General features: G+C 54.0%; 1 protein-coding gene across 1 annotated transcript in view; it reads left to right on the top strand.

Moving 5' to 3' along the window:
* CNIH3 (cornichon family AMPA receptor auxiliary protein 3) overlaps window positions 1-21899 on the top strand; it is a 103060-nt gene that overhangs the window by 55272 nt on the left and 25889 nt on the right. The gene's annotated exons all lie outside the window — the stretch shown is intronic.

Here is a 21899-nt window from a genome sequence, read left to right as displayed (position 1 = left end):
GGAATGTTTCAAGAGAAGTAAAAATATCCTAGAACAACACTTGCAACTAGTTCAGAAAGTGTGTCTCATGTATAATGTATTTTCATTCTCTTTCTGTGGCCAACTCCTTATTAGTCAGAGGGAAAGATGGAATGCTTTACTCACTGTGTGAACGGTGGTGCTGAACCAGAAGCCGGGCGGTTGGTGGCAGGAGGCCTGTCCCCACTTCACTCCCCCACAAGGCCACAGCCGGACCAGCAGATGACCCTACAACAGCCCTGGCTCATTAGGCCCATAGCTGGTTGGCCTGTCCTTAATGGTTCTTTATTCCATGGTAACAGAGGATCAAGCAAGTTTACAGCAAGTGCAGTTTCTATTTCTGATGGATCCATGCATCCCCTGGTTGGCTCCCCCCATGCTGGCTGGGCTTACAGGGAGAAGGGAGTGTTCTTCTGCTCTTGCCTGGACTGGCCATCCACAGACTGTGTCTGGCCATCTGCAGACTATTAGCCCATGTGGGACAGCCTCCGCTGGGGTGGTTGGTCCTGCTTCCTGCCTCGTCCTCCAGTGATGAGCCTGGGCTCTTCTCGCAGTGTCACAGAGAAGCCAGGGCACAAGTGGGAATGCACATGTGCTTTTTCACACTTTGGTTTGCATCAGATCTGCTAGTGTCCTGTTGGCTGAAACGAGTCACATGGGCGAGCCCAGGGTATTGATTCGAAAGTGCCTCAGGAGTTTCCCAGGTGTGAGAAGAGGCTGGGGAGGGCCCGAAGAGGAAGGTGGGCCACTCCAGGTTGGTGGGTGGCAGGTGTTGTAAGCAAGGGAATGTACTTACGAGGCTTCTCTTGGGCAGCCACAAGATGAGCGGATCTCCGCACCCACCCACCAAGTCTTAGACATTTATAAAGAGGTCACATGTACTGTTCACATGGTCCTAGTGCCACATCACTGTCTGAAGGCTCTCCTGGGGGCAGCTCCCAGAGCAGGCAAGGCAAGTAGGACCAATAGTCCAAGGACAGGGTGGGGGTGATGAGCCTCTGATCACCAGGGTCCACCTCATGGGTCAGCCGTTGACCATGTCCTCTCAACGACCTCCCCCAATACAGGGTAGAAATGGGAGGGATGACAGAGTTATAGGGAAAGATGTAGATGTAGTGAGGCCATCGGTGGCATCATAGTTGCTGTCAATCTACCACATATCTGTAGGAAGGGAATTAAGACTCAGGGGTTAGGACAATGAGACACCACCTCACTCCTGTTAGAATAACCAGCATCAAAAAGACAAAGGATAACAAGTGTTGGTTATCCACTGGTGCAGTCACTCTGGAAAACAGCATGGCAGAGCCTCAAAAGTTAAAAGTAAAAATACTGTGTGATCCAGCAATTCTATTTCAGGTTATAAATCTGAAGGAGATGAGAAGACGAAGTCAGAGATACACCTGCACCCCTGTGCTCATAGCGGCATTATTTACAACTGCTAAGATAGGGAGACAGTCCAAGTGTCCCTCGATGGATGAATGGATGCATGGATAGAGAAGATCAGTATGTGACCAGGAGATGACATGCTAAAACTAGAATGGACCTTAGAGGTCATCTGGCCAGACTCCTCATTTTTAGATGGGGAAACTGAGACCTGAAGGTGTAGTGGTGAAATGACCTGAGAACCATCTCAGACACCCCCTTGAGAGTCCGAGATCACTGAGGTTGGGCAGCATGGGACCCGGCTATGAGCTCTCTGAGGCAGGGGCCACACCTTGCTTGCTCACCCGCTGCGGGGCTGAGCTCCGGGTGCTGGGAATGGCAGATGCCTACCGCATGACAGTGGCCGTTTCACCGTGAGTAGCATGCACTACGCGTGAGTTGTCTTTCCCTCCAGTCTCAACCTCTCTCCCACTTGGCATCCGATGGGCCTGGGAATGAGGTTGCCCACCTTCATATTCTGCAGTTCCTGGTGAGAGTTGTGGAAAGGATCCTTGGTTATTTCAAAATCAGCCCTTCTCCAGTGAAAAGTGGTCTTTCTATGGAGATGCGGGGGAGGTGGGCAGTAAGCACTGCTGTCTGCAGTGGGCTCTCAGGTGTGGGGAGCGTTCCACCGCATTCCTGCAGTAAAGCCTCTGCATGTTCTTCCCGTCAGTTCTTCCCGCCACGACAGCTGTACAGAGGTCTCAGCTTACTTCCATCAGAGGGGCGGCCTCATTAGGTGCCTCGGGTCTTCAAGGACATCTTCACAGTTCCGTTTGCGGGCAGCCATGTGCAGAAATTCGCACTAGATCGGTGCTGTGAACCTGAATCCTGCATGTTTCGAGGCAGGGGTGGCCCGTCTTCTTAGTGAGTCCACCTCCTCATCCAGGGAGTCACAGAGATGGGGGTCCCCGCGGGAGAACCCATGCATGCAGATCCACCGGGGCTGGGCTCAGGCTCTTCCTCAGAACCAGAGAGGCTTCCTCGCCATCCAGGGTTTGGCCCACTCTTCCTGGAACAGCTTTTCCCCATCCTGGAAGAGGGCGCAACTGCTGCATTGGTTTTGCTCCTTCACGGGAAGCTCAGCACCCTCACACTTCTGCTCAGCCAGTTCACGGAAGAAGTGACCCATGCCGTCCGAGCCACATCTCCCGGAGGAACAAGAAGCCCAGACAGGAGGCCCACAGGTGTGTGTAGACCAGGCAGTTGACAGTGGCCTCCAGCTCCATGGAATGATGCATCTCAAAGCTCATGGTTGATGATAGTAAGGAGCTGAGCTCAAAATAGGGTGTTGGCTGGTCCTGGAGACACATGGTGGACAGAAGATGGCCCTGAAGGTTACAGCTGGAAAAAAGCTTGGAGGCTGGTGCCCCTGGGTCCGCTCCATCCAAACACTGTTGAAACAAGGGACAGATCTGCGGGACCACTGAGCCCCTGCTTGGGAGGGTCCAGTTATCTGTTACTGGAAAATACCCTATGTGGGCGTCTTGTGGGTGGCCACACCGGAGGAATCCTGTGAGGAATATCTGGTTATGTGAGTGGTTGGTGAGGGTCTGGGTGATTCACAAGCAGCTCTTGCGTGGCTCCCCAGGGTCTGGAGAATGGTGTCTGTTGTGGGAGAGGGAAAGAGAGAGGAGCTTTGAGCCCGCAGGGCCAGCAGCCCTGGGCATGAGGAGTAGCCCCAGCCCACCATGTCCCGACTGCATGGAGGGAGCATTTTCTGGCTCCAGAGTGAGGAAGACTGGTTCCACTCCACAGAGGAAGTTCAGGGACCCTTGTGGAGGTGGAGGGAGAGACCCTGAAACCGTCAGGGACCTTGGGCTGCATCACTGAGAGGGATCCCTAACCTTGGCTGTGCCTTGCATCACATTTGGAGAGATTAGTGAAAACATGGATTCCTGAATGCCCACCCCCGGGGATGATTAGTTTTAGGTGTCAACTTGGCTAGGCCACATTATGCTAGGCATGTGGTCAGACATTATGCCAAGTGTTTCTGTGAGGGTGTTTTTGGATGAGATTAATATTTAGATTGCTGAATAAAGCAGAGTGGTTGCCCTCCATAATGAGGGTGGGCCTCATCCAATCAGTTGAAGGCCTCCATAGAACAAAAACTGACCTCCCCAAGCAAGAGGGACTCCCACAGCAGATGGCCTTCAGACTTCAACTGCAACATTGGGCCACCCTAGACCACCATGCAGTCCCTTAAAATCTCCATATAAGTACATGTATACATGTGATACAAGTAGCCATGTTGTGATGAGGGTGTGGGCAGCTGACTAGGCTCACACACAAACATATACACACAAACATATGCACACAGCATACACAGTCACAGACACATCAGACACATGCACACACCACACATACTGACACAGTCATATACACACACACTACACACAACATGTATGCACACATCACACACATGCATACACATGCATGTATGTACACAGATGCATGTATACATTCACATACATTTATACACCACTCATGCACATGCACACACTATACACTCACACATACATGCACACATGCATACATGCACACACCACACAACACTCCGTGTACTTACACACATGTATGCATGTACACAAGTGCACACGTGCAAGCACACAGCCACATACACATGCACACATTACACAATGCACACAGCATGTGCACACACAGTCACATGCACCACGTACATGCATACACATGCATATACACACTTGCACACTACACATACACATGTGTACACCACACACACTTTGTGTACTCACACACTCATAGGCATGCACACACACATGCATGCACACACTCACACACACATGCGCACCCTGTTGTCTGTTTCCCTGGAGGACCCTGACTAATATACCCCCCATCCTGGAAATTGAGGCTCCGCGGGTCTGTGGAAGGGCCCTGGGACACTGTGAGTGGAGTCTCCAGTGAGGTGGGTAAAGTGATGGCCTCCAGCAGACGGTACATTCCCTGCTCAAGGGCACCCAGCACCTGGGTCTGGCTCCAGAGCCCACACTCGCTCCCTTTCCCTCCTGCTGTTTCCATTTGCTTCCATCTGTGGGAGCCGGGAACCTTCTGTAGCTTCTTGCTGTACACGTGGGGCCTGTCTTTGCAGGCCACCGACCAAGAGTGAAGAGTGCTTGGCTTCCCTTGTGGCCTCCACAGAGCGTGAGCCAGAGAAGGAGGCCAGTCCCCTCACTGCATTTCTCGTCCCAACTTCTGAGCAGATTTATGGACTTGGTAGTTTTGCTACCAGAAGTTATCAAATCTGGGTGTTCTGACAGAGATTATCTGCTTTTCTAGAGTGCCTTTCTCCTCTCCTGAGGGTAAAAAGGAAGTCCAGGTGTTGAAGGTGTGGGAGCCAGGAGGGACACAGGGAACTCACTGTTGGAAAGCCCATCCAGAACGAGATCTGGTGGGGAAGAGAACTCTGCCCCAGGCCTCATCGGGGCCCCACACTCCTGCCTGGTCCCTGTGGTCTGCAAAGGTGTCAGCTCACGATGTCCCTTCAGGCCTCAGGGTGGAGGGGGAGGAGGGAAAGGGCCATTTCTCCAGGGCATATGACTCAGAAGGAGCACACTCCTCCTCCACTTAACTCACTGGCCAGATCTTAGGCAAATGGACACAGCTAGTCTTATTATGGGGTGGGGGGAGCTGTGTACTCAGCCAAAGATCAGGGGTTTTGTTCCAGAGAGAAGAGGCAGTGAACACTGGGGGGGGGGGGGGGGGGGGGGATGGGGCAGATCTTGGCCTCCAGGAGCTGCCAGCACAGGGCACACGGCCACTGCTGTGCCCTGCATGCCCTTCCAGGTGGAGAGGAGGGTCGGGTGGGGAGGGACTGGGCATCAGAGGCTGGGGTGGTGTTTGGTGCTAACCCAGAGAAACCTGGGCATCATGGCTGGACAGGGGAACCAAGGCATCCTGGACGTTGGCTTGGTAGGTTCCAAAGAACACTGATTCATTCATTTGGCTGTCATTCACTTAGCACCTCCTGGGTACGCAGCTATCATGTGCCGCCAGGGATGTGTGTGTGTGTGTATGTGTGTGTGTGTATGTGTGTGTGTGTGAGCAAGCGGTGGAGACCTGCTCAGTGCAACTAAAAGGGATCTTGCTTTTTTCCTGAATTCCTGCCTCAGAGTCTCTCAAAGCCCCAGCCACATGATACTTTAAAGTTACTTGTATGCATATCTTACACATTTGTATTTTTGAAGGAATCATGCCCTCGTAATTTGTATACCCATCACATTGCCTAGCATGGTGTCAGCTTTATGTTAATTAGCTAAATGGATTAGGGAATGGGAGCCTGGCGGCCACATAATAACTTATGGCAAAATTCTCCCAGCCGAGGGTGGGATTAAGGCAAGTGATGTGAGCAGGGAGAGACCGGTGGCAGGTGTGATGAGAGCATCGCTGCCCGGTGGGTGAGTGCCGTGGCAGGTGGGGTTCCAGCACCCGCTCAGCCTGGCTGCACATCGGCATCACCTGGGGAGCTCGCAAAGTGCTGCTCCTGGTCCCCACCCCCAGATATTCCATCTTGTTGGTGTGGGATGCGGCCTGGGCATCGGCATTTGGAGAGCCCCCCGGGGCTGCGGGTTGAAGAGTTGGAGGCTAAGCCTGGCTCTGGCAAAGCAGGCGGGAAGTGTTTCCATTTTCACAGCCCCGAGGCTGTGATTTAGAGGCCGTGATTCTCTAAATGGTGCCAGAGTAAAAGCAGTAATTGCCGGCAGGTGCCCGACCCAACAAGTCTGTGCCTAACTCCCTACTTCCGAGGAGGGGGTCAACGTGGTGGGAGGACCCTGCACGGAATCTGCAGACAGCGTGTTTTTCCTGGTGTGGCTTTGCTTCCAGAAGCTTCCTTTCCCACAGTGTGATGAGGACCAAAACCTTCTGTTCCCAGCGCCCACACCCCACCCACCCCCATGCTCATCCTTCCAAATATTCATCCTTGCCCTTTGCCCAACTGCTGAAAAAGCAAGAAACATTTCTGGGTCATGTTTCTAGGCCACAAAATGTGCCAGTATCACCAAATTCTCATGGGCTCTTGTTCCTTAGAGCACTGCCTCATCTCTTCCTCTCCCTAAAGTTAATTCCCGACACCAGCTGTATTGACAGAGAGACCCCCAGGAGCTGCCAGCACAGGTGAGCACCTGTGGGGCTCCTGGCTGGCGCTGGACTGATTCCGTGCCCAGATGTATCTCCTCCCCATGGCTAGCTGTGCTGCTGCACCATCACGCTGGCTCCATTTGCCACTTATGTGGGATTTGTTATTCTTTACGCAATTTGGGGTATTGGTCCTCCTCCAGCACAGAGTTTCACTGGCTCTGATCCCTAAGCTGTCTCCATGGCACAGACAATTACAAAACACATGGAGTTTTGTTTCATTCGGATAAGACTAGGCAGTAGTTGGGGAAATGCACTGAATGGGTTCAATGTGCTATACAAATGCAAAGTGCCATTATTCTAAGGGGACAGAAGAACCATCCCGTCCCCTTTCTGTATCTGCCAACCGGTCTGAGCGATGATGAAATTCTGGAGCACAATGGTCACGGATTATAGCACAGGGAGGTGGGCGGGGAGCACGTGGCGACAACAGCTCTGCTATTGTGGCCTTTCTGTGGTGACATCACTGCTGTCAGCTCTCAAGGCGTCCCCTGGTGTCCTGGGGGGAGGCAAATAAAGGAGCCACTTGGCTGGGCTCCTGCCCTTGGGGACCTGTTCAGATTATATCAGCAGGATGGACTGTCTGTCTCTTTTGAGGGCCATGTCAGCCTCCCTGGGCGAGTTAGACTTCCACATGTGCCACCATGCTATCAGATGCTTTCTCGATAGTGGTGATGCCAACTGCTATGTGGACGTTGGGTTGTTTGTTGTTATTGATAAAGTATCTCAAGCACAGACAGTCAGGACTTAAGAAGAAGACAGTATGGGGGGAAGAGGAAAGTCAGAGGTGCGACACTCTGTCACACCTGGTTTCCCCCGGGAGACCTTGTGGTGGGTGTGGGCAGGTCTGGGTGCTTGACTCCTTGCTCGGCCCTCACCCTGCAAGCAGCGTGTAGTCGGGAGAGCTTTGCTGGCGGCCTCGGGGTTCCTCCCTCATCCCTGTCCCTGGGGTGGCCATTGGGGCATCCCTGGGCTCTGACTCCCAGAGTCCTGCCTTCCAGAAGTCCTTATGTTTCCCACACCTTTGTGGTTCTCAGAGGCACCCAGATGCCACCCTGGGACACCCCGGCATTTATCCCTGCACCTGCGGGCCCCACCCTCCTCTGGTCTGATGACTGCCATCTCAGCTGGTTCTTGGCCTACAAGTCACATGCAGACTAAGAGCCTTGGACCAAAGGCATCATCCCAATTTCAAGAGACTGTTGTGGGTGGGTTAGCCTGAAGGAAGGCATGGTGCCCTCTGCCTGCGTGGGTTTACTGGGCCTGGCACATCAGGGTGGCTTAAACACCAGAAGTTCATCTCCTCATGGTTCTGGAGGCTGGGAGTCCAAGATTATTGTAGGTGGGTTGGTTCCTTCTGAGGTCACGCCTTGGCTTACAGACGGCTGCCTTCCCAGGTGTCGTCCCTCTGTACGTTTGTGTCCTCTTACAAAGACTCGTGACCCTATTTACCTTAAGTACTGCCTTAAACACCCTCTCTCCAAATACAGTTACATTCTGAGGTGCTGGGGGTTGGGACTCCAACGTACGAGTTCTATGGGGATGGGATCCATGTGCCAGAGAAGAGCTTTAATGGAAATGACATCCACGTGCTGAGGAGGAAGGATGGCCTTCCCTTGGTGAGTAACGGAGTGAGTAGTGAGGGCCTGGGTTCAGGCTTCACTGGCGGTGTCCTGTCATCCACGGGAGTAGTCCGTGATAGCAAGGGCAAGATGTTGCTCCTTTCTGTGGGATTTGTTCCATGTTTATCTGAGCAAAGCCTGTGAAGATTGCCCCATCATTCTCAAGGGGAGGCAGTCCACACGGTAGGGACGGGAGCTGCCGCCCGGAGCAGCGTGCAGAGCCAGCTGCCCTACCGAGCGCCCGCAGCTGAGTCCCAGTCATGCGTCACGCTAACCAGCTCCGGCTCCTGTCTCCCCGGCTGGCCCGGGTCAGCACCATGCCGTGTCTGTGGTGTGCGCTCTCACAGAAGTGCTGCCTGCTGAAGTCATGTACTTATTCTTTTTTTTTTTTTTTTTTTAAGATTTTTTATTCATGACAGACACAGAGAGAGAAAGGCAGAGACACAGGCAGAGGAAGAAGCAGGCTTCATACAGGGAGCCCGATGCGGGACTCGATCCTGAGACCAAGGATCACACCCTGAGCCAGGGGCAGGCGCCCAACAGCTGAGCCATCCAGGTGTCCCTACTTATTCTATTTAATTTATAGAACATGCTCTCCCAGGAGATCCCTGGCACTTCCCTGTCCCGAAATAGTAACTTGGTAGCAGAACAGCATGGCCCATTCTGGGGCTGGTGGAATAAGGAGCACGGCCCACGTGTGGTGCTCGCTGTGCACATGGGGCCGAAAGAGGGGCTTGGGTCCTTTCTCTGTGCTGGAGGGCCACACCTGCTTAGGCGTCAAAGCCTGGTCCCTAGAGGCAGAAGGAAAGTTTCCTCTGGGACCACGACACATGCTATTACCATGTGCGGCCGAGAACATGCCAGCTGTCGTGTGAAGTGCTCAACTGGACCATCTCACTTAACGTCCCCTCTGATGTGGCATTAATGTGATGCAGGTGTCCCCATGGTCCCCCCTCACTGAAAGGATCATGAGGGCAGCCAGCCAGGAACCCAAGCGGGTCCCAGTTTTGGTGGTCCTTTCCCAGAGCGCGCTCTTTGGTTTTTCTTTGTTTGTTTTGATTGTAAATGTAGCATGTCCTCATTTTCACTAGGAAATGGTGCTAAGTTAATATGAAGGAAGTATGAACAAACTGCCAACCCTCCTCCATCCCTAACCCTCTGACCTGACGGCAGCAGCTGGGGCCTGCGTCCCTGCACTCACGTGTCCGTGCTCTTTCAATCACAAGTGTGTGTGCATACACACCCATACACACACTCTCTCTCAGAGTTGTCTTCTTTGTTGTTTTTCCCAATAATGGGAAAATTGTTTTTTTTGTGCCTTGTTCTTCCCCACACACTGGATGTGATGGACCATTCTCTAGGTCACCACTACAGATCTAACCCTCTTAAAAATGGAAACGAGTTTGCACAAACAGCCATTATATGCCGTACTACATGCCATCTGTCCATCATACCCTTGTCCATGGACACTCTGTTTTTAGTTTTGTTCATTTGGCCTCAACCATAGCCCCGCCGTGAGCTCCTTCGTGAGTTTCTACCCCTTTTAAAATTGTTGGGTTGGGGGATCCCTGGGTGGCTCAGCAGTTTAGCACCACCTTCGGCCCAGGGTGCGATCCTGGAGACCTGGGATCAAGTCCCACGTCGGGCTCCCTGCATGGAGCCTGCTTCTCCCTCTGCCAGTGTCTCTGCCTCTCTCTCTCTCTCTCTGTGTGTGTGACTATCATAAATAAATAAATAAATAATTAAAATCTTAAAAAAAAAACAAAAAACTTCAGGTTGAAGAGTGTGTGAACTTGTACTTTAAATGGAATTACCAACAGGTTGAAGCAACGTGTGAGCAATGTGGGCTGCCCGCACTGGCACGAGAGGGTGCGTCGCCGTCACCAGCAGTTCCCGGGGAGCCCACGGGCTGACCTACTGTCCGCAGCCCCAGCAGGACACTGTTTGTTGATCAATTTCCCAGTCCTGGCAGCACATTCACATTTCCCCAGGAGCTTTTAAAATCTGGATACAGGGGCCTCACACGAAGTCTCCCTTAACTAGTCCAGGGGACACGGACAATGGTGTTTTCAAAAGCCCCCTGGTGACTGTGATGGTCTCCAGGGTGGAGAGCTCCTGGGAAACCCTGCAGACACTAGCCCCTACCCCCCTTCCTGGGTCTCCCGTGGATGGGCAGTGGGGACTCTGCTGGAGGCTCCGGGTGGTCTCCTTCGGCCAGCCGCCCCTTACTCCCTGCAGGACTATCCCAGTCCCGCAGAGCACATGGCTGGTCAGAGCTGACTTTGGCCATTGCACAAAGTCCCCTGATGGCTTTCAGAGCCTCTAGGACCCTGTAGGACAGGCACTGCTCTTGAGAGGACCTTCTCACCCAGGGTGGTTGGGAGTGCTCTTTCCGGGAGAGAAGAGGGTGTCCACACACCCCTAGTTCATGACCAGAGACACATGCAAGTTCCAGTGATGTCCTCCTGCGCAGGGGTCATGTTGTTTATGTCACGCAACATGCAGACCACAAGTTCCTCCACGTGGCACCCACCCCGTGTCTTCACCCTGTGAGCTACTGTGATGCACATGGTCCCAGGGGAGACGCACCCCCACGCTGAGGTGTAGAGGCCACATGGAGAGTCCGCTGCCCTGGAGCTTTGGTCCCTTCCATGGCACGATGGTACCCTGCTGTTTGCTGCCGTCCCGCGTGCGCCTTGAGTGAGAACAGTTAGAACACATCAGTGGCTGGTGTGGGAAGCCTGCAGGCCAGCAGGGACTCGGGTGTTCTACGAGTGTGTGCACACGTGTAAGTGCACCCATGCGCGGTGCGGTGGAGGAGGTGTGTAGACGCTCACCTTGTCCTGCCTCACACTGCTGGGTGCTGCGTGTGGACCCTGCTCACGGCTGGTGGGAGGGCTGGCGGGGTCCTGCAGAACCACAACATAGTTCACCTGCATAAAAATACCAGGAATGTTTATGCTTCGTGAAAAAAGATGAGCTTATGTCTTTCAAGAAACAAATTGTGTCAGAAACTCTATCCTTAGCTCAAGGAGCCAGCCTGGCCAGTGAGACTCCTACCCCCCCACCCCCACCCCCAGGACGACGGCAGGAGGTGGGGAGCTGGCTGTGGTCCCGGCCTGGCCCACGTAATTATTAACTGTGAGCGCTAACACTCGCAAAGTGCTCTTCAGGACACTGGTTTTTAACCTTGGCTGCACATTGGAATCTCCTGGGGGAATTTTAGGAACTGTTTGTTGTCTGATCCCCAGAGATTCTGACTTAATTGGTTCAGAATAAATCCTGGCTGTCCGGAGTTTTAAAACTTCCCTGGGGTGATTCTAATGTTTAGCCTTTTGGTAAACAGGCTTCATTGTTCAGGTTTACTAATGCATTTCAGCCACATTGGTGGCCTGGCCGTGGGGGCTTTGCTGGGCTGGTGGCCGCCCCTCCTTGGCCCTGCCCTCCCCACCAGCATGGGGCTGTGTGGGGTGCATAGGCATCCAGTCATTAGTCCCGGAACCTCTTCTGCTGGCCAGGAAGGTTAGGGTTTCAGAGGTCAGCTCCAACAAGAAACAGGACAGGGATCTTGGCTGCTGCCTGCATTTTAGAGCCCCCCACCCCCTGGGGGTTTCAAGAAATGCCAAGGCTCTGGACCCAACCTCTGGGTTTCTAGTGCAGTGCTGAGGTTTGCATGGGAGCTTCACGTTTTTGTTGGGGGTGGGGGGAAGGTCAAATGTAAGGTAATATTGACCAAGCAGGATGACAACAAATGCCTGCACAGTCTTCCTTCACCAAGACCCATGTTGCTCCGTCTGTTCCTCTGTCCCCCACTGCGAAGAGCCCACACTCATGCACGCACCAGGACCATTTGATTGCACGTGTTATGGTCTTTCACCCCAAAGGCATTCGCCATCACAACACAGTACATGGTCGTGTCCAGGACACTGATGACGACGTCTCATTATAATGCAGGGACATTTCCCCTGCTCCCTGCTTTATAGCTTGTTTTTTGCAAAAAAATTCCAGGATCCAGTTAAATACCACATCTCCCATTTGGTTGTCGCATTTCCTGCAGTCTCTTTCAGTCTAGAACAGTCTTTGTACTGTCTCAGGACAGTGACGGTTCCAAAGAATCCCTGAGTGGGGTGGTTGTTCAGGGTCCCCACGGTGTGTGAGGAGCCACAGCAGGGCTGAGAGGCCTGCATCGGGGACCCAGAGTCCTGCTTGCCGTGTGAATGTTCACATGCACACAGGATGCTGGCCCCGTTGCGTGCTCCTAGTGTCCCCAGTGTCCTCTGTTCTCCCAGAAGTGGCCCCGAGTGCTCGTGAGTAAGCGGGGCCCTGGTGCTGGGCTCCCTACCTCTATCCTGCTCTGCCTGGTGCCCTCCTGTCTCTGGTCCTATCTCAGGTCAGGGCCCCTCCCTGCCCCACTGGCTGGCTGCCCCTTCATGGGCTCCTTCCAATTCTGTCTCCTTCCAGCTCATTCTGGAATGTGTCTGGACCAGTTCCCCCTTTCCTGTGTACCTTCTGACTCTTGTCGCTACAACTCTGCCTTCCCTGTCTTCAGAAACATTGTCTTCCTTGTCCTACAAAGTGTCACTGACCTTGGTAACCCTTTGTTACCAACACATGTGGTGTTCTTTTATATGTCACCAGATTCTGGAAAGAGCCCCGCTCACCCCTACTCATCTGAGAATCTCCTGCGACGTGGCAGGTGCTCCTTTCATTCCATGGAAACTGGTATCTTGAAGGTCACCAGTGACGTCTCAAAGACCAAATCCAAAAGCCTGATGTATTCACTCTCAGCCCCTTTGGCTTTCTGAAGCACTTCACTGCTGGTCATCTTTCCTTTCTGGTGCCCGGCAGGAGAGCACTTCAGTTTCCCTCTGTCCTGTGCACATGCTCCTCTCTCTGCCTTAATCCCCTTCTCCACCTTGAAGACTGGTGTCCATTTGGATCCTGCCCTTGACCTTGTCTTTTTCCTGTTCTGTATTAAGAGTTGCAGTCAGCAACCTGTAGTCATATATTTATTGCAAATTTGTTTTACTAGACCCATTTAATATTTTAAGCATCTGAAAAAATTCACACAAGAATGGATTTTCAGCTTGCTTTTGGGAAAAGATGTACAAAATCTGGCAATACTAGAACTCTTTCCTTCAAGATAGCCATCAGCTGGGGTTGGGAGGCAGGTGACCCTTCTGCTGGGAGGTGTGTTCCTCAGACCCCCTGCACCGTCCCCTCCTGCATCCCTGTGTGCTGTGCACATCTGAGCACGAGTCCACCTCCCTGGGGCTCACCTACCCCTGGACTGGGACTTCTGTTATCATTCATGTTGGAACAGCCCCCAAACTATGCCTTCTCCTAGCTCGCTCTCTCTGGAATTCCAGGCTAGCACTGATCATCTGCAGAGCACCTGTACCTGGTTCTACATCTTGTACCTCAAACTCAGTATTGGGGTCAGACGTGCTGAAGAACCAGTGCTTCACCTCTGTGGGCGTGAGCCAGTTGAGAACAGACACAAGAGTCTAGATGAGGGTTAAAATACAGTGTTACAGCTGGCCAGCTGCAGGGACAGTCATGGTGGGACTCCAGTACCTTCAAGTATGAGACAGAGAGAGACACAGAGACAGACACACACACAGAGAAAGTGCCGCAGAGGGGTGGGCTCTGGGCTCATGCTGGCACCGAGGTGGGCTTTAGGCCCTGACCTCATGCACCTGCCACATGCTTACAGGAGTGGGAAGAGAATGTGTGCCGTGTAGGGACAGGCAGAGCCTGGAGCAAGAGAAGCTAGGCCACAGGCTTCCTCCCTGATGTTTCCTCAACATGTGGAAGCAGCTGGTGGGAAGTCCTGTGTTACCAGTTAAAGCAGGAATCCCGAGAGGGATGTTGAAGGGTTCCTTCAGCCTGCCATAAACACGATGCCTTACAACCTACTCTTCCAGTTGACCGTGTTGGTTGATGGAGACACTGTCTTCCATGTCACTCAGGTTGGATAGCACACCTGTCCTCGTCTGTGGGTTCTGTTGCCCACGTGCTTCATGAATTACAACCCTCCTCCCCCAAGTCCCTTTCTTAAGGGCTCAGACTCTCTTCTTGTGCCTGGACTGTTGCGGTAGCTTACTAGCTGGGTTTCCTCCCCCGGGCCTTTGGTCTGTTTTCCAGTCCTCCTCCCAGTTTCACCATGCATGTCATCGGAGTGATCTAAGCAAACCTTGATCAGGTAAGACCACCTTATCCCAAAACCTTCTCTGGGCCCCGGTGTTGGAGCACAAATCACTGATACTTAGCAGTGCTTCTAGGGCTGTCTATAGTTTCTTCCTCACCTTATGGAAGCCTACTTCCTTTCAAGCACTTATCTGTTCACCAGCATTTATTGAGTACCTACTATGTGCCAGGGATTGTGCCAAATGCTGTGAATAGAGATGTGTGAGACTGCCCTGGGATTTCCTTTCCTTTAAAAAAAATTAGTTATTTGAGAGAGCGAGCATGAATAGGGGTTGGGGCAGAGGCAGAGAGAGAAACAGACTCCCTGTTGAGCAGGGTGCCCAGTGCGGGACTCGATCTCAGGACCCTGAGACCATGACCTGAGCTGAAGATAGATCCCGAATGGACTGAGGCCCCCAGGCACCCCTATGATTTCCTTTCTTTGTGCCTTTTCTTACATGATTTTATCACCTAGAATGTTCTCTGTTGGCTAAAATATTATCTTTTGGTTCCAACTCAGATGTTTCTTCCATGAAGCTTCCTCTAATCCACTAAACAAGAAATATTCTCTGCCTTTTCCTCCCTCCTGGATTCCTTGCAGTTGGCCTGCAGAGTGATGCCCAGTCTGTGTCTCCTCCCACCCAAGTGCCCTGAGGCACCTGTACAGTCCTGGTGCACAGGAGGCACTCAGCCAACGAGTGCTCATAACATTCCTGCATTTTCTCCAAAGCAGGAAATAAAACAAACCCAGAAAAAAGTGTTTAAAAACACGAGTGAATTACGCATGATCCTAGGTATTGCTAAATATAACTGTACAGAGACAAACATGTCATGATTAATTAACACGTTGGTGAGCCACCTACAATCCATTCTGAAATAAAGCCATGTCTAAAAATGTTAAATAATGTTCCTTCATCTCTTACTTTTCATTCCCACTGCAGCCGACTTTAGAGTTGTTTTTTTTAAATGATTATTTATTTATTTGAGAGAGAGAGAGAGAGAACGGGAGGGAGGGAGTCTCACGGGGGGAGAGACTCCCCACTGAGCAGAGCCCAACTGAGGCTCAATCCCATGACCCTGGATGTGTCTCTGGTTTTCAGATGCCACTTCTCTGAAGGCGCAGGGTTGACACCAGTATGGTGGGGAGACGTCCTGACCGCGGCGTGCTAGGGTGCAGCACTTCCTCAAGGAGCCTTATGGGGCTTAGTTACTGGGTTAAGATTTGTCAGCATTAACCTCAGTCGGGGCACAGCCAAGCACAACTGGAAGAATCTAAGAAATTTGGAACCAGGATAGAGCTTTCCAGAGTTTTCCAGGTGGTTGCCAGAGCAACTCGGGGATCAGATTCTGGGGGAACTAAAAACTTCTATTTTAAAAGTACCCAGTTGATCACCAGCCAGAAGCAAAACAACCAAACAATAAGGTACACATTGGAAATCCTTACAAAGATAAGCATTTTCTCAAAACTGGAAATCGTTCAAGCTATGAGGAATATTTTGACCCTGGAGTGTTGTCTCCAGCGCTGTGTTAACCAGCAGGACACACAGCCTCCTCTGTGGCGGAGGGTTTGGAACCAAATCACTGCCCAGCGGGCTTTCAGGATGTGTCAGCAGTTTTACCAAAAAGCCAAACAGAGCAGCACCGCGGGGAGTTGCGTGAGCGTCTGCCGATTGCGGCCTGGTCCGAGACGATTCTGGCGGCGGTGTTGGCATCCCTGCTCCCGCCGTGCCTCGCTTGCCTGCACCGCTGGCTGCTCGTGCTGTGTGCAGGTCTGGGGGCCGCAAAGCTGCTGGGATCAGAGGTCAGGGCTGCAGCCCCGCAGAGTCACCGAGGAGTAGGTTGGGATGCGGGCAACATAAATGCGTGGAGCTGGGCTTTCTGGAAGGAGAGGGGCAGAGCGGGAGCTGTTTGCTCCCTGCAATGACACCTGCCTGTGCTCACACCTCCTTCGTGCAACGTGTGACCTTCATGTCCTGTCATATCCGAGCAGCCTCCACGAGGCCTGGGCTCCACGAAGTCACAGCTGTGTCCAGACACCAGCTTGGGGGTTAGACGGGATGGCACCGTAGCCCCGTGGAGCTCTCCCTGAGTTCTCCATCAGAACAGCGTCACAAGAGCGCGTCCTTCTTACCCCTGCTCCTGAAAGTCACTGAGTTGCCTGGTTGTGACAAACTCCTCCTGTGGCCCCGAGGACAACGTGGAAGATTTGAGAGCAGGAGGAGGAGTGAGCTGACCCGGTTCCCGCCATCCGCAACGAGCCTATGCACACTGAGCGCCCTTGCTTCACAGGATGGTGACAGCTGTGAGGTGGCGGGAAGGGGCTGCACCCCCAGGCCAGGTGGGCCCCCACAGTGGCGGGAGGGCAGGAGCCCTGGTGCAGGCAGGTGGGTGGGTGGGGGCGGCCACAGGGCAGGGATGAGCTGCAGCGAGGGCATCCATGACACGTGTGGACTAGTGATTACTGGTGGCGACTCCGGGACACCTGACAGCACGGCCAACGAGACCCGGTGTCCCTAGCACCACTGCATGCCTGCAAGCCGATGGCCGGCGCTCAGTGTTTCTGCCGATCCCGAGCCCCGAGTCGGCCGGCGTGGGGAAGGAACCGGTGGGCCGGCGCATCGCCCTGTGCCTCTCGCCCCCGACCTCCCTGGCTCTGCCCTGCGCCCCAAGCCGGCAGGCATTTTCTCCCCTAACCGCAGGGTTCGGCCGTCCTGTCTCTGACTTTCAGCCTCTGCCACCTTGGGCTCCCAGGCTCTTCCTTCTCTCCTCGTCCCAGTCCCTGCACGTAGGGGCCCGGCTGGACTTGGTTCTCCGCCTTCTGTGCTCAGCACCTCCCGCCAGGCGATCTGGGTTCCATCTGCCGTGTTTCCTCAGCCTCCGGGTCCCCACTGTGAGGACCGACCCCGCACCCCGCTGTCCCGTGGGCACCTCTGATGCTGGCCCCGCCGAGCCTGCGGTCCCCCCAGAACACCTGCTCGTCTGGTGCTCCCCCTCTGGCTCTCACGAGCCCACTGCTGCCTTCAGTGTCGAGCCCGCCAGCGCGGCTCTGTCCCTCCTGCGCACCCTGTCCTAGCCACCATGGACCCTCCAGAGAGGGAGCGAGGCCAGAAGATGACTCTGGGCAGCCGCCCCCAGGCCCCGGGCCCCAGACCTCCGGCCACAGGTTTTGCAGTTCCTTGTGTCACGTTCCATCTTTCCCAGCACGTGTTTTCCACACCGGGGTGCAAGCTTCATGCTGACCCCGTCCCCTGCCGGCACATGGACCCTGGCACAGCGAGTGTTGAGGGGATGAGTAAGCACCGTGGACGCACGTCCTGGGTCTGCTGGGGAGTCACGGAGGCCGTCCGTCTCCACTGCAGCTGAGGCTGGGGATGAGATCGCTCCAGGAACGGGGTTGATGGAGTTGGGGGAGATGCACAAAACACAAGGACTTTGAGATTTGGGTACAGTGAAGCATTTAAAGTAAATCAAACAGAACCACACCAGGTGGAGCAGGCGGGATCTTTGAGGAGGTGACCGTGGGTGGATTCACAGATGAGGAGGAGCCTGCCATGAAGAGGTCTGGGGAGGGACTCTCTGGTCAGGGGCCATGGCACATGCTAAGGCCCTGAGGTAGCGACAGGCAGGCTGGGTTTGAGGATCTGCAATGGGTTGAGTATGGCTTGTGTGAGTGGGCAACGGGGTATAGGGCGAGGGGTCAGGAGGGCATGGAGGCTGGGTCCTGTAGGACCTTAGAGGTCATTGTAAGGAGTCGGGTCTTGTTCTAGAAGCAACGGGGAGGCATGCAGGGTGGAGCAGAGAAGTAACATGACCTAATTTATATTTCAGAAAGATCTCTGTGGGTCCTGGTGAAAGTGGTCTGGGAGCCGAGGTCTGGGCCGAGGGAGGAGCCGGGCCAAGGGGGAGTCAGGCAGAGGGGGAGGGACTGAGGGGGGAGGGGCCAAGGGGGTCTGGGAAGACAGCTGGTCAGGAGGCCGCTGTAGGTCCTCTGACGGGTGGCAGAGGCTGGCTCTGGCCACGGTGTGTCCTGTTTCTGCGGCTGGGCCCTTGCCCATGGCTGCCTGCTGGGTTGTGTGCCTGCCTCAGTTTCCCCACTGCCCGTCGTTCAGGCTTGCTTACCTGCTAAGTGTTGTGCGCTTTCTGTTGTTCAGCCAGGGTCCCTCCTGCCAGCCTAAGGATGCAGGGATGCAGGAGCAGCGGCACCTCCAGTGCCTGTCACTGTCCTTGGCACGCATTTGTTGAGTGAATAAATGGTGAATTTGCCAGGCGCTGTGCTGGTAGAGCTGTGTGGGGAGACTCCCCTCCCTCCAATGCGCACATGGGCAGGACTCCAGGGGATGTGGCAGTCATTCCTGGGAAGCACGCAGTGCTTCGGAGTAGTTAACAGTGATGCGGGCAGCAATCAGACACCCCAGGATATGTGGCATTTTGGGGACAGAAGTGAGCAGAGGGAGAGGATTTTAAAAATCTGCAAGCACTGGGCACGCCTGGGTGGCTCAGTGGTTGAGCGTCTGCCTTTGGCCCAGAGCATGACCCCAGGATCCTGGGATAGAGTCCCGCATCGGGTTCCCTGCATGGAGCCTGCTTCTCCCTCTGCCTATGTCTCTGCCTCTCTGTGTCTCTCATGAATAAATAAAATCTTTTTAAAAAAATCTGCAAGCACTGGAAATGGACTGGAGAGGAAAGGGAAGACACGTTGGCTTAATTTTCAATAGAGCTTAATTACTGCTTTTTACAAGGCATACAGGGAGCTTGAGCTGACAAGAACCGCAGGGCCAGCAGGAGTGTGCACATCAGAGCCTCTTCTCACCATGGCAGTTATCTGCTGGTGTCGCTTGTGCCACAAGCAACGTTCAGGCCTTCACCTGCACTAACTCACCCCTCATGATAGTCCTGCGAAGTAGGCACCTGTATTGGTCCCATTTTATAGATGAAACTGAGCCCATTGTCATTTGACAGCCCAAGGCTCTGGGCTTGGCCATCGGCTTGCTCTCCTCCCTCAATCTGGTACTGTTCACGCTGGGACAGTGCCCCCGAGCCTCCTGGAAGCAAACGTGACCTTATGATTTTGCCTCTTCTCTAAATGTGAATTGGTGAATTGAATTCCTGGTAAACTGTGGCATACACCAGCCACCACCAACTTTACCAGATTTGGAGAAACACACGTGTACTCAGGTGACCCTTGCATGACATGGGGGTGGAGGGGCACCAGCCCTGTGTGAAATCTGGAGGCTGGAGAGGGTACCTCCACCGTGGACACGCCACGTACGAGTGGACCTGTGTGACTGGACCCACACTGTGCAGGGACCATGTGGGCCAGTGTTGCCTCTGCCCGAGGGCTCTGGGTCGGGTCGCTGGCCCACCTCCCTGTGTCCCTGCCATGGGCGCTCCGCAAACGGGACCCGACAACTCTCCTCCTCCCCCCCCCACCCACACACTTGTCCGCTTGTTCAATTTACCCTGCTTTGCCTGTTCTGAGCAAAAAGTCTCCAAGCAGCTGGAGGGAATAGGTAATTAATGCACTTTCGCGCTGTTAAGTAGGATGATTGTCTGTTTTTATTCTGGAGAGGCTCTCCTGGGGGAGCCGATGCCGCCTCTCAGGCCCTGCACCGCTACCAGGCTCACTCAATTAAGACACTGTCTGTGGTACAACCTGAAGCAGCGCATCTTGTTCCATCAAAGGTTTGGCAACAGAAGCCTCTGTGCAGAGGGCTCCATCCCTTCATGCTGGGCTGGCAGGGCAGGGCGGGGAAAGCAGCAGGGGTGAGCAGGGAGGGCAGGGACTGCAGGCCCAGTCTTGGAGCCTACATCCTCTGGGACCTCAAGGATGGAGTCCAACCTCGAGACCGACTCGCCCACCATGCGCCTGATTTTCTGTTTGGGGCTGTGGGCACCAGGAGAGGAAGTCATGTGGCCTGCCCTGCCAAGAGAGATGCCCACCACCATGCCCCACAGCCTCAAGGCTATAAGAAACTGGTATGAAGGGTTTCTGGTCTCTGTGTCACTTCCTTGGGAGATTTATAAGTCATGTCATTCTGGGACACGGGAGCATGTGATGATCTTACAGCACAGTGAAGGCTGACACCAATGCCCTTGGGGATGCCCTCTGCCTTCCCCAGAGCAGAGTCCTCCCACCTCCAAGGAGCACGTGCAGAGCGAGCATTTGTCTCCCCACTTCCTGCCCTGAGCTGCTCGCACACTGCCCCTCTGTGCTCAGGCTCCCGTTTGGTTGTGCTGCAGACTCCATGCACACTGTGCATACATGCACACCGTGCACACAATACACACTGTGGTCTACCAGCCTTCATGCCCGGTGAGTGCTCACAGTACATATCTGCTGAGTGTGAATGTGGGCTCTTCAGCACCAGCAGGTGTGCTGGTGAAATCCTTGCCCCTCTGCCCTTCTGCCTCTAGAACATTCCCTCCTGTTGGCATCTCGTCTCTCAGATAGTCTGAGCTCTGCGTAATCACTCCCTGTATCCTGCCCACAGTTCCTCCCCTCACCATCCCTGGCTTAAAGACCAGGAGTACAGGAGTGGATAGCCGAGGGTGACTTCAGATCTCCAGACTCCGCATGCACTTGTAAGAGGATTCCATCCCTTTGAAAAGGTGGTGTTGAGAGAGGACTTCCACTCTTACCCCCTTCACGGGGCTCTTGGGTCCCAGCTAGCAGTGTGTGAGGAAGTGGCAGAGAGGCTTTTGAAATGCAAGTGTGTCTAAAAACAGTGACAAGAGGCAGGTTGGAGGAACCCAAAAGGAACGAGGTGCCTCCCAAATCTGGAAAGCCAAGGACACGAGAAAGGAGCCATAGAGGGTGGGGAGGGGGAGCACAGGCAATTAGCGGGGTTCGGGTGGTGAAGGAGGTTGTAGGACAGCACCCCACCCCCCCGCGGCCACCTGTCCTAGGAAGATGCCAGGCCAACCCTTGGAGGTTTCTCCCCAGGGTGTTCTCCTGCGTGGCGGCGGCTGGGGACACTGCTCTCCCCTCTGCAGGCTGCCTGCCCAGGACAGTCCACGAGGGCAGGATGTCACAGCCCCGCAGATAGAGGGGGGTTGGGGGTGAGGTCTTTGGAAGGGAAGTCTGTGCCTCGTGTCCTCTTCACATCCCTGGCCTGTGACTCTTAGCACAACTGTTTAACAAAATCACCTGGGCAGATTCCTGGCCCGGAGTAGACTGCTAAGAACCTAGCAATCTGCATTTTAACGTGCGCACCCCAGGCGATTGTGGTGCAGGCGGCTGGTGGGTCCTACTTCGGGAATCGGTGCTGAGTGCCATCAACTTGAATGTGCTCTAAGCCCTTGGGGATTCTGTTAGAGTATCAGTTCTGGTTCCGCGGGTCTGGAGCAGAACCCCAATTCTGCCTTTCTCACAAGCTCCTGGGTGATGCTGGTGCTGCCGGTCCAGGGAGCACCGTGTGAGGGACATGTTCCCAGCACGGAAGGGCCCACCTAGACCTACAAAATCTGAAACTCTGGGGGTGGGCCCCAGCCATC

The sequence above is a fragment of the Canis lupus genome, chromosome 7 (genome assembly GCF_011100685.1).
Source record: "Canis lupus familiaris isolate Mischka breed German Shepherd chromosome 7, alternate assembly UU_Cfam_GSD_1.0, whole genome shotgun sequence".
NCBI classification, from domain to species: domain Eukaryota; kingdom Metazoa; phylum Chordata; class Mammalia; order Carnivora; family Canidae; genus Canis; species Canis lupus.
The sequence above is the reverse complement of the archived record's forward strand: the minus strand, read 5'-3'. Positions and strand labels throughout refer to the sequence as shown.